General features: G+C 41.8%; 1 protein-coding gene across 2 annotated transcripts in view; it reads right to left on the bottom strand.

Moving 5' to 3' along the window:
• dicer1 (dicer 1, ribonuclease type III) overlaps nt 1-12,860 on the bottom strand; it is a 186,111-nt gene extending 173,251 nt beyond the window's left edge. For both annotated transcript variants that reach the window (XM_043696915.2, XM_087989583.1), the window contains exon 1: nt 12,755-12,860. The gene's annotated coding sequence lies outside the window, so the exon portion shown is untranslated. The remainder of the gene's footprint in view (nt 1-12,754) is intronic.
• Between the last annotated feature and the right edge of the window lie 201 nt (nt 12,861-13,061).

The following is a 13,061-nucleotide window of genomic DNA, read 5'->3' as shown; positions in this document are numbered from 1 at the left end:
CGGTTATACACAGGTATAGAAAATAATTAGGAAAGAGAGTAGAATAGCTCATTTCTCGCAAGGGAAATGGAATACATAAATTGAAAGGTTATGCTTCAGTTATACAGGGAACTAGTGAGACTGCAGAGAGTATTTGGGTGGCACAGTGGTTAGCACTGCTGCCTCACAGCACCAGAGACCCGGGTTCAATTCCTGCCTCGGGCAACTGTCTGTGTGGAGTTTGCACATTCTCTCCGTGTCTACATGGGTTTCCTCCGGGTGCTCCGGTTTCCTCCCACAGTCCAAAGATGTGCAGGTTAGGTGAATTGGCCATGATAAATTGCCCGTAATGTTAGGTGAAGGGGTAAATGTAGGGGAACGAGTCTGGGTGGGTGGCTCTTTGGAGGGTCCATGTGGACTTGTTGGGCCGAAGGGCCTGTTTCCACACTGTAGGGAATCTAATCTAATCTAATATCTTCATTGAGCCTCTGGACGAAGCACTGTTGTTTCCTGCTTTCTACTTACATGTTTGGGTTTCTTTGGGATGGTGATGTCATTTCCTGCTTCCTATTTATTTTAAATCCACTTGAATACGCTATCCCCTTAGATCATAAGCTTTTGTTTTCCATAACAACATTTAATATGACACCTTTGGGTGGGGACGAGTCAGGCAAGTATGCGAATCACCCACACCCCAATTAGACAGTCATTTACTTCTATTCCCTCTTGCTATTGTCAAGCAAAACTACTGTTCAATCTCATCCATTCAGAAATGCTTTCTGGTCAGAAATATGTCACACCTGCATTGTCTTGGGGAATTTGTCAGGAAATCATCTGCATAACTATTCCCCAGGATTAGGGCATTTGCACTGAGGATGATCTCATCCTGTCATTGTACCTGGGGTAACATGTGACTTAGTGTAACGGGGGTCGGGGGGGGAATCTTGAGTTGCATGTGACTGAGGGCGTGGCCAGAGTATCTGTCAGCACGGCCAACTGACCTGTATGAAGGGGATGTATTTTCTTTGTTCAGTGCCTCGCTTTGACTTAACCTGACACGGTTGCAAGAGAGGTCAAATGGGGTCACCTAGCTTGTATAAGCTTTAATAAACTTCAACTGTTTGCAAAAGTTGGTATGTGTGAATTGCATCTCTCGTGTAAAACCTCAGGAAAAGAACCTAACAACAGGATGTTTTCTCTTGCAGGAGAATCTCGGACTATGTGTCCTGTTTAATAAATCAGGGGTCATTCATTTAGAACAGATGAGGTGGAACTTTTTATTTCCCCCTCTCAGAAGTTTGAAAATTCAGAACTGTCTTCCTGAAAAGGTGGTGGAAGCACAGTCCTTGAATATTTTTTCAGGCAAAAAGATATATTCTGCTCAAGCAAGAGATTAAACGGTTAGAGGTCAGCAGGAATCTGGATTTGAGGTTATAAATCAAAGCTCACAAACTCTTCCTACTTGTTCTTGGAAATGAGTGAAATTTATCTTAAGAACCAGCATCAGAGCTCACTAAAATTACAAGTTTGAATTTGGGAATTAAAGGTATACATCCAAGAATTTTATTATTGTTTCTTCAAACATTCTTGCCCTTTGCAGATTATTTTTGATTGAATAGAAAATTCTAATTAGATCATAGAAAAGTTCAATTAAGCAATGTGGGAGATTAGTAAACACGAAATGTGACTCAACATTAATGACTGCGTTGAAGAATAGAATTTTCTGCACTCAAATTGAAAAAAAATGTTCCCTTGTCCTCTTTTAAACTGAAAGTAGATCTCTCTCTATGCTTTTATATCTTTCACAGCCCTGGTCCACAAGCATTCTTTGACTGGATACCATACAACAAACACAAACCGAAACTTAGCAATACCTGATACCTATCCACTTTTTCTAAGACCTGTGGACTTTATTGTCTAGTGATGTTAAACTCCATATCATGAACAACAAACTGGTGGCCCAATGTTATTCTTGTAAATGACTAATTAGAAAATAAGGTAAAAACAAGGACTGCAGTTGCAGGAAACCAGATTCTAGATTACAGTGGTGCTGGAAAAGCACAGCGGTTCAGGCAGCATCCAAGCAGCAGATAAATCGATGTTTCGGGCAAAAGCCCTTCATCAGGAGGCCCTGAAGGGCTTTTGCCTGAAACGTCGATTTTCCTGCTCCTCAGATGCTGCCTCGAATTAGGAAATAAACAAAACAAAACTCATTATTAAAGTATCAAAGATGGCTTAACAAAAAATGGGCAATAAATGCTAGCCTAGATATAACAGAAATATCAAATGAATGAATTTTTAGAGTGATAAAATATGCTCCATGCTAGAAAATCCTGCCCTTGTTGCTGTGTTCCATATTGGTCCACTGCCATTAGTGCTATTGATTAAATATTTATTACTCACTCCTTTTGCTCAAAATTTGTGGGGGTGGGTGGGGACTGTGTAGAGCTTCTGTTTTCTTTACCTTTGTAAGAAATTTTGGATGGCCAATTATAGAGATATGAAGCAAGAGTTGTCTGAAGCAGTCTGGGAGAATTGTGCAAGGTTAAACTCTATCAACATTAATTTTGTAGCTCTGTCCACAAATGTTGCCAGAGCTCGATGATCGGTGCAACATCGAGGGCCAAAGGGCCTGTACTGCGCTGTATCTTTCTGTTCTAGCTGAGTTTTGAGTATTCTTCAATGGGATCTTGATGAGATGGACAAATGGATTGAGAAGTGGCAGATGGAGTTCAATTCAGATAAATGCGAGGTGCTGCATTTTGACAAAGCAAATCTTAACAGGACTTATACGCTTAATGGTAAGGTCCTAGGGAGCATTGCTGAACAAAGAGACCTTGGAGTGCAGTTCATAACTCCTTGAAAGTGGAGTCGCAGGCAGATAGGGTAGTGAAGGACGCATTTGGTATGCTTTCTTTTATTGGTCAGAGTATTGAGTACAGGAGTTGGGAGGTTGTGTTGTGGCTGTACAGGACATTGATTAGGCCACTGTTGGAATATTGCGTGCAATTCTGGTCTCCTTCCTATCGGAAAGATGTTGTGAAACTTGAAAGGGTTCAGAAAAGATTTACAAAGATGTTGCCAGGGTTGGGGAATTGAGCCATAGGGAGAGGCTGAACAGGCTGGAGTTTTCCCTGGAGTGGAGGTTATGGGATGACTTTATAGAGGTTTATAAAATCATGAGGGGCATGGATAGGATATATAGACCAAGTCTTTTCCCTGGGGTCGGGGAGTCCAGAACTAGAGGGCATAGGTTTAGGATGAGAGGTGAAAGATACAAGAGAAACCTAAGGCGCAACTTTAACACGCAAAAGGTGGTACGTGTATGGATTATGTCTAGGTCTTGCTTAATACAGCATGGACTACTTCAGTATCTAAGGAGTCATGAAAATGGCAAAATCAGTGACTATCCTCACTGACCTTTTTGATGGAAGGAAGATCATTTATGAAGCAACTAAAGACAGTACTGAGGAAATCCTGCAGTGATATCGTGGAACGGTTAAATTGATTTCATCACTTTATTTTCCTTTATGCTAGGTATGATGCCAACCACCAGAGATTTTTGCCTAATTCCAGTTGACTCCAGTTTTGCTCGAGCTCCTTTCAGTTGAATAACACCTTGATATTAAGGCCAGTCACTCTCATCCCACCAGGCGTCCAAGCAGAACTCAAACTGACTGTCAATGAGGTTATTCTTTTGTAAGTGTCTTTTAATGGTCCTATCAAAAACTTTTTCAAATCATTTTGTTGATAACCAAGAGTTGATTGCTTAGACAATAGAAAGTGAAGATTGCAGATGCTGGAGATCAGAGTCAAGAGTGGGATACTGGAAAAGCACAGCAGGTTAGGCAGCATCTGAGGAGCAGGAGAGTCCACGTTTTGAGCAAGAGCCCTAATGACGCTGCTTAGATAATAATTGGCCAAGTTGGATTTGTCCAGGACACAATTATATAATTTTCCACATTGTTGGCTAAATGTCAATGTCATAACTGTACTGGTACAACCTGGGTAGGACACAGATAGCTCTAGAGCACAAATCTTCATTACTATTACCAGAATGTTGTCAGGGTCCATAGCCTTTGCTGTATCCAATGCCTTTGAATGTTATTTGATATCACAAAGCGAAGACCTTTCTTTAGGACTATGGACTAAAAGCAAATAGGAAAATATGCTGCTTTAAACCAAGGAAAATGTGGACTAGGATGTGGCAATTTTAAAAATGAGTTACTTGAACTTGAGTGTTGTGAGCATTGGTGATTATCTTCCAAAATTTCAGAGATTCGGGAATTATTTTGCAGATCGGAATGAGGCATATGTCATTCCATTAGTTAAGAAAGGAGCGAGAGAGAAACAGCAAACTGCAGACTTCAGTCTCTTATAAAAGGATGTAAAGATAATCAGTTTGTTGATAATAGAGTTTAAATCTGATCAGCTGGCGTGGGATCACTGTTGCATACTGCTTCTACTATTTCCCATTCAAAAACAGTATGTTGTACTGTCAGTAGGTTGACACCCCACTTTTAGGTATGCCTAGCATAAGACTGCTTCATTACAAAGCATGGCAGGGACAGGAAGATACTGGATAACTATGAAATGACAATTTAAAATATCCTTTGGATTACTGCAAACTTTCTGGTTCTCAAATCTGCTTTCACTACTGCTCTCTGTTCTACAGGCATTTCAAACAGTCAGAGTTATACAGCACAGAAACAGGCACTTCAGGCAAACTCATCCACATCAACCAAATATCTTAAACTCATATCGTCCCATTTGACAGCATTTGGCCCAGATCCCTCTAAATCTTTCCTATTCATGTGCCCATCAAGATGTATTTTAAAATGTCTCCACCACCTCCTCATACACACACCACCCTCTGTGTGAAAAAGTTGCCCTTTAAATCTATGCACTCTAATTTTGGACTTCCCTACCCTGGGAGAAAGACATATCCATTCATAGTTTTTATGAAGCCTCTACAAGGTCACCCCTCAGCCTTCCACACTCCAGGGAAAACCACCCAGCATATTTAGCCTCTCCCCATAACCCAAACCCTTCAATCGCAGCAACATCTTTGAAAAATTTTTTCTGTATTCTTTCAAGCTTAACAACATTTAGCAGGGAGACCAGAACTGAATGCAGTATTCTGAAGCAACATCACCGAAGTCCTGTACAGCCGCAACACTGAATCCCAACTCCTATACTCAATATACTGACCAGTGAAGACAAGCATGTCAAATATCTTCTTCACCACCCTGTCTATTTGCAACTCCATTTACAAGGAACTAGGCACCTGCACCTCTAGATCTTTTTGTTCAGCACCACTCAGTTACTGAACTCCAAAACTGTACGTTTAGGCAAATTAAGTGACACGTGGGTAGGCACCACATTCCATGACCTCAGAGTTGAGTGTATATCTCACTAATGCACTCAAGTGGCTGTTAAATCACAGTTTTTAACTACAGTATTGTAAGAAACCCAAAATGTGATCCTGATTAACATTAGAACTAGTTGTCTTACTCATTTGCACAAGGTATAGAGAACGGCTATTGTAGAAATTTATGAGCATTTAAAGCACTTATTTGATACATGCTAGAGGTATGGAAAAATTGATCGTGCAGCAAAACATCAACACCTTGTCATGCATTCGTTTTAATGAGCAAACGCATTTTAATATAAACTAGATTTCATTAAGTGTTTCTAAAGGTCTTATCTGCACACCAGCAAACATAACACTGCTCTCAGAGATGGATTCTGACTAGTGGTTGACCTGAAGAGCATGAAAAACAAATTTACAAAAAAAAACAGACATCTCATCTGTCCCACACAATTACAGCCAACTTACAAACAACAAACTTTGCTCTGGAAATCACAGGAGTGGTTTGGCACACAAGAATGCAATGCAGCCCAGTGTGACTCTGCTGACTCTTCAAATGAAGACCAGTACTGACTTAATTTCCTGCCTTTTCCCCATACCCTTGTACATTAGAGTCATAGAGATGTACAGCATGGAAACAGACCCTTTGGTCCAACCCGTCCATGCCAACCAGATATCCTAACCCAATCTCGTCCCACCTGCCAGCACATTGAGATAAATCATCTAACACCTTCTTGAATGCCTCAATTGATCCTGGCCCCACAACACTTGCAGACAATGCATTTTATTCCCTATTTAACAGGTGAAAAAGTTATTTCCCTACCTCACAGTTGTTTCTTTTGGCAATCACTCTGGGAGATTCTTTTACAAGTAAAAACAATTTCTTCCTATCCACACCACCTTATTATTTTGAAACAGACCTCCCCCTTAATCTTTTCCTCTCCAAGCAGACCAGTCTCAACTTCTTCAACCTATCCTCATAAACTTCTCCCCCATAGGCCCATTCTTATAAATTGGTTCTGCACTCTCTCCAATGCCTTTACATCCTTTCTATTGTGTGGCACCCAGAACTGTACAAAATACTTCAGCTGAGATCTAACCAATGTCTTAAACAAGTTAATCAGAAGATTTCCAAATGTTGCCCCTTTGTCAGGCGACGTCATTCAAATCTCCCTAAATTTAAACAATCCTCAATTCTTCCTGCTAGAGTGTATAGATTCACCTTTCCCACATTATATTCCACCTGCCAAGTGTTTTGCCCACTTGCTTAACCTGTCTCTATTTCTTTGCAAACTGTCAGACTTACCACTTGCCTTCCCATCTATTCTTGTGTCATCTGTAAACTCGGCTCTAGTACATTGATGTGTCTCCAAGTTAATGTGTTGTAAAGTTGTAAATAAACCAATATCTAGTAAGGAGCTTTTTTTCTCCCCTCCAGCTTTTTCAATCTGCTAAGTACCGTATATGTTAATCATTCATACTGATCCTATCATATGGACCAACTATAATGGCTTAGTCCCACTACTAATTCACCATGCAATGATGGGAGCTTTCCTTCCTTAAAGGACAATAATGAATCAAAGGAGGTTTTTCTTCAAGCAGATAGTTCTGATGGTCACAATTGGTTTTCAATTCCAATTTCTATTGATTGAATTGGTGGCCTTACTTCTGGTCCCAGGGTAAGAGGAAATCCCACCTCTGCACCATCCCATCCATCAGGACCTTTGGGTCTCTGCCTGCACAACAGGTACCAATTTCCCCTTATTGAAAATGTGTATAGAGTATAAGCAGGCAGGAAAAGAGCTAAATTCTGAGTTTTGTAAAATAAGAGTATCAGCTGAGCATGACTCAGATCAGATAAGAACTTACAGTTAACAATGGGGTACTGGAGGCAAGGGTAATGGGTTAACAAGGCGGAAAAGCAGTCGTTATGTCAAGACATCTAACAAGATAAGGTAGCATTCAGTATGCAAGGTCAGTTAGCAACGTAAAAAGTATTTGTTATGTGAAGCCAATTATTCATTGTGTAATAGCAGATGGCTTAATCTTTACTATTGATACTCATTGATTGTAACGGTCACCCAATCAATATTGTTGCCTTATCTGGATGCTCGTCTCTGTTACATGACTATGATGTTCCAGAGAAGACCTCATGGTCCTATGCACATGGGCGATCGTTTGCTCTCCCTCCAGGGCCCGGAATAAAGACAAAGGAGGTAAAACTATACTGTGTCTGAGCATTTTGCTTCAACAGAGGTGGGGGAAACAGGACAACATTGTTTGCCCTGTCCAAGAATGTCAGGAACCATGCAATGATTATTCTCAGCGAATTGCCCCGCCTTTAGAACAACATCGACCACATACAACCCTGTCATCTCAACCACTGCAAGATGTGTCAGAGTGTCAACATGGATAACACCATTACACGTGGGGACACCACCAACCGTGTACGCAGAGCAGGTGCTCACGTGACTTGGCCAACATTGTCTGTCTCATACGCTGCAGGCAAGGATGGCCTGAGGCATGGTACATTGGCAAGACCAAGCAGACGCTACAACAACAGATGAAAGGACACCACAAAAACAACAGACAGTGACGTTCCCACCCAGTCAGGGAGCACTTCAGCGATCCGGGACATTTGGCCTTGGATCTTCAGGTGACTGTCCTCCAAGGCAGACTTTTGGATAGGCAACAATGCAAAGTGGCCAAGCAGAAGCTGATGGGCAGGTTCAGTTCCCATGAGGATGGCCTCAACTGGGATCTTGGGTTCATATCACACTACAGGTTACCCCACTACACAATACACTCCCACACATGCAAACACATACACATTCCCGCAGACCCTTTCCCAATACACACACACACACACATACAGCCCCCACACCCTCTTCCAGGCTTATACTCCATCACACCCACACTTTACGAGCCTTCACACATGCAAATACTCTCTCTCTGTCTCATGCATGAGCACACATATACCAGTCTCTGGGTGAATTTGTATTTGCAGAATTATATTTGCAGATACATTCTATTTTGCTCAAAAATGCACAGTCTGCAGGCAGTCAATACATGCAATATTTTGTGAATTCCACTTTAGAAATCAAACCAGTCTGACTCAAGATTGGGATACAGACAGACTCTGACCTCACACCTTTAATACAATGTCTGAGCTGAGATGTCACCTTATAAAACCCTACGTTATCTCGACAAGGTGACTTAATAGTAGTTCAGGAATTTACATATTAAAGACAAACATGCAATCCATTCTAAAAGACTTAATCTAGGTTTGTTCAATGTCACTGTATGAAACTGTAATCTCTTACTATAAATTGTGTCTCATGGTCTTAAACTCCACAACCACTTGAAGGAGTTGTGCTCTGAAAGCTAGTGATTCCAAATAAACTTGTACTATAACCTGGTGTTGTGTGATTTTTAAACAGAAAGATACCATGCAAGACAGGTGTGGGCGGCACGGTGGCACAGTGGTTAGCACTGCTGCCTCACAGCGCCAGAGATCCGGGTTCAATTCCCGCCTCAGGCGACTGACTTTGTGTGGAGTTTGCACGTTCTCCCCGTGTCAGCGTGTTTCCTCCGGGTGCTCCGGTTTCCCCCACAGTCCAAAGATGTGCAGGTCAGGTGAATTGGCCATGCTAAATTGCCCATAGTGTTAGGTAAGGCGCAAATGTAGGGGTATGGGTGGGTTACGCTTCGGCAGGTTGGTGTGGACTTGTTGGGCCGAAGGGCCTGTTTCCACATTGTAATCTAATCTAAGCTGAACAGCGCAGAGTCTTTGTCCAAGTGCACAATGTGCCTTTAAAGATGGTACACACACAAGTGAATTCTTGGTTATCTGCCAAATGGCAGCTGCATTTAGGCACTACAAGGGTTACTACATAGATAGAATTAGGCATGACAAGTGGCGTAGGTTGGGTAAGTAAGCAATGACACGAGTTTGGCAAGATACGGTGAGAAAACTCTACATCTTGAGGTGGAAATCCCTCCAAAAATCTCAATGTAACTTGTACTTAGCCAAAACAAAACACAAGACAAGGCCATAATCTGAAGTGGAACTATACTGCAGAACAGAACTACTGCATTGTTAATGATGCCATTTCCAGAAGAGATGTCATACTAAGGCTCCATCTGTCTTCTCACTGACTGCAAATTCTCCATGTCACTGCTCTAACACCATCTCTTCAGTCCCCTGTCTAACATTCATCTCTCAACCAATGCTATTAAAAATACATTGAACTCATTCTTGTTCATGAGACTTTGGTACTGCATGACTACAATAAAGTTAGATCACTTTTGGATTACTGCATTCAATTTTGGTCTCCCTGCTCTGAGAAGGATGTTATGAAACCTAAAAGGTGCAGAAAGATTTTACAAGGATGTTGCCAAGGTTGGAGGCTTTGAGCTATAGGAAGAGGTTGAACAGGCTGATGCTATTTTGCCTGGAGCATCAGAGGCTGAGGGCTGACCTTGAAGAGATTTATAAAATCATAAGGGGAATAGATAAAATGAATACTCAAGATCTTTTCCCCAGGGTAGGGGAGTCCAAGCTAGAGGGCAAAGGTTTACTGAGAGGGAAAAGATTTAAAAATGACACCGGGGCAATCCTTTCACACAGGGTGGAGAATATATGGAATGAACTGCCAGAGTTAGTGGTGGAGGGTGGTACAATTACAACATTTAGAAGGCAACTGGAAAGATATATGAATAGGAAGAGTTTAGATGGAGATAGGGCAAATATTGGGAAATGGGAATCAATTAATTTAAGATATCTGATCAGCATGGACTAGTTGGACCGAAGGGTCTGTTTCTGTGCTGTACATCGGACTGTATAACTACATTTGAAAAGCCCCTAAATGAATAAAACATATTGGGATATTCTGAAAGGTTCTAACCGGTCCTGGAGTATCAGTACTATATCTTAAATAGAACAAGACTGTGTCACTGGAAGCTTCAGTCAAACACAATATTCATAGCCTTCACATTAATAATGGCATTTTTAAAAACAAGTACGAACACCTACTGGCCTGAAATGGATCAATAAAATTGATCTACTTCAAGGTACAGAAGTGGTATGACCAAGAGGAGGAAAAAACCCCACTACAAGCAGAGTTTTACAATTTCATTGCATGTTTTCAAGCAGGCTTCACTGTAAACAAACAGTACACAGAAACATTTGTGGGAACCACTTAATTTCAGTGCATAGACTAGTATAGTACAATACTTAAAATTGTCCAAGTCGAGCAACAAACATGCTTGAAATAGCACAAGAAACAAAATAGTGTGTATTTTGGAAGTCTGAAATAAAAACAAAAAAATGCAGCAATTATTCATGAGGTCTGGCAGAATACGTGGAGAAAAAAAACACTAGCATCCATGAAAGATCATCTACCTAAAACCGTTTTTCTCCATAGATACTGCTATACATACTGAGGATTTAAAGCATTTTGCTTTTTATCCTTGAAATAAAATGTCTCCGTTATACAAAATTCCACAAAATGCTGCTAAATTTTAATGTTGCGCAACACAGCAAAAGGTTTGTGCCAAAACTAAAGTTCTCAAAGTGCTTAATGATTTTTAAATAATACTTGCTTCCTCTGGCAAGAGGGATAAAAAGACTAAGTTAATTTTGACTAGGACTCCAAACAGCTCCACTGTGCAATGTGTGAATAGTAGAGTAGCTTTTTTGTCATTTCTACCATATACAACTGATACAGTAAAAAAAAGACAGCATTCCACCCGTACCAAGGGTGCTACATGGACAGCACAAACCACATAATCGTACACGGCAAAAAGCGCACAAGTGCAAAACACGCAAGTTACCGTGTAACAGAAGAATGATGAAAAGTAGACTTTTTTCTAGCAGCAATACGAAAGAATTTCAGATGGGAAATCAGATGACCAGCTTGACTATGATGGTTAGGCTTAAACCTGTTTATAGTAGATTTGGTCACGGGCAAAAATTTAATGAGAAAGATTCTGATCACTTGCATACCCCTGATTTCCTTTGTCCAACTATGGGTGGCTATACCTGCAACTGCCGAATCCCTGAAAGCTGAATGCCTATATCCTCTAATGTGGAAGTGCCAGTGTTGGACTGGGGCGGACAAAGTCAAAAATCAAACAACACCGGGTTATACTCAAACAGGTTTATTTGACACAGCAATCTTTTGGAGCCTCAACTCCTTCCTGAGGCAGCTGCAAATTTGTTGGGACTATGACCCAGTGTGGTGTGATTTTTGACCATGCCCTTAAAATCTACTTGTTTGAGTGAACACTTAGTCATCTGCCTTAATACGTTCCATGGTTCTAATCAACTTTTAAAACAAATAAAGTACTTCTGTAAAGAATGCATTTTAAGATGTTTAACTGGTGTTATATAAATGCAAACCATTACTGCTGAGAAGAAATGAACAACTACGTTAGACAAGACGACAAAAGCTCAACAAAGGGCAGTAAACTCGATAAAAATGACGAGAATATGACATAACCTGAGGGCATGGAAGGCGAAATAGATGTGAACGAAGGATGGGTTATCATGTGAAACCCTTGGCAAGTGAAGGATAGTGAAGAACTGGCTGAGAATCACCGGGGGCAGCAACGCAGACCGGATTCCTGGGAGAGTTTCTATTAACTTCAAGACAGCAGTCGGTTTCCCTTCTCCTCTGCGGATGCAGCCGATGTGATCACTAGCCGGCATGGCCTCACAAAGAGTTTAATAAACGCTAACACGCGACCCCCAAAAACGTCGACGCCCCGTGGGTGGGGAGAATGTGTGGATGTAGAGCAATCCCAATTAGAACCGGGGCAAGACTGCTTCAGAAGCCTGAACACTAGGCCTCGCAGCGCGACCTCAGCCACCTACTCCCACTCCGAGGCTAACAGGCCCAGACCTTTAAATATCCAGAACTGTGTCTTTTCTAAACAAAAAAGACGGGGAAGACTGCGAACAATAAAATCTCAGTTAGGCCTCCAACTACTGAGATTACATCGGGTAAAGATCCCCGTCTGTGATTGGTGATACGTGAAAATTAAAATATCTTTAAAAATCAAACTCTTTAGCACCCGCGGCGTTGAGGGGGGGGGGGGGGGGGAAGAGAATTAAAAATTCAAACACGAGGTGAGGGAGAGCGTCCGTTAACGGCCCGAGGCGCGCGTGCGAGGCTGGCGGAACATTCTGGTAAAGGGAAGCCGTTGGCGGCACTCGCGCAGCCACGCGGCCGGAGGAGGAGGAGGAGAAGGAGAGGGGCAGAACCGTCTGAAGGATTAACAAGTACCAGTTTTCTTTTTCCTCTTTTTTTTCCCACCCCACCACGTTGATTAGATATTTATACGCGCGTTTTAAATGTACATATGACGTGAAGTGTCTCGAAAAGAAGAAGTGTCGCTTACCCCCGGCTGTAACGATGCATTGAGTGTGTTTGTTGTTGAGGGGAGGGAGAGGGTTGGAGGTAGAGTTCGGGAGGATGGCGACGGTTTTCAACTCCCCTCCCCCTCCCCCTCCCCCTCCCCTGCCGCTGTTGCTGGTAATTGCCCGGTGTCTGTTCGGCACCCCACCCTTTCCCCTTTCAGGTAACTCGTTCTCTTTTTTTTAAAAAAAAAAGAAAAATTCTTCCTTCCCTTCCCGTTTCGCGGCCTTCTTTGAAATCCCACCCACCCCCGTCCTCTCTGGATATTTTTTTTTTAAAAAGAAAATGTT

Source organism: Chiloscyllium plagiosum, unplaced genomic scaffold, assembly GCF_037043375.1.
Source record: "Chiloscyllium plagiosum isolate Xiang-an unplaced genomic scaffold, Cpla_swu_hap1 HiC_scaffold_8, whole genome shotgun sequence".
Lineage (NCBI taxonomy): Eukaryota > Metazoa > Chordata > Chondrichthyes > Orectolobiformes > Hemiscylliidae > Chiloscyllium > Chiloscyllium plagiosum.
The sequence above is the reverse complement of the archived record's forward strand: the minus strand, read 5'-3'. Positions and strand labels throughout refer to the sequence as shown.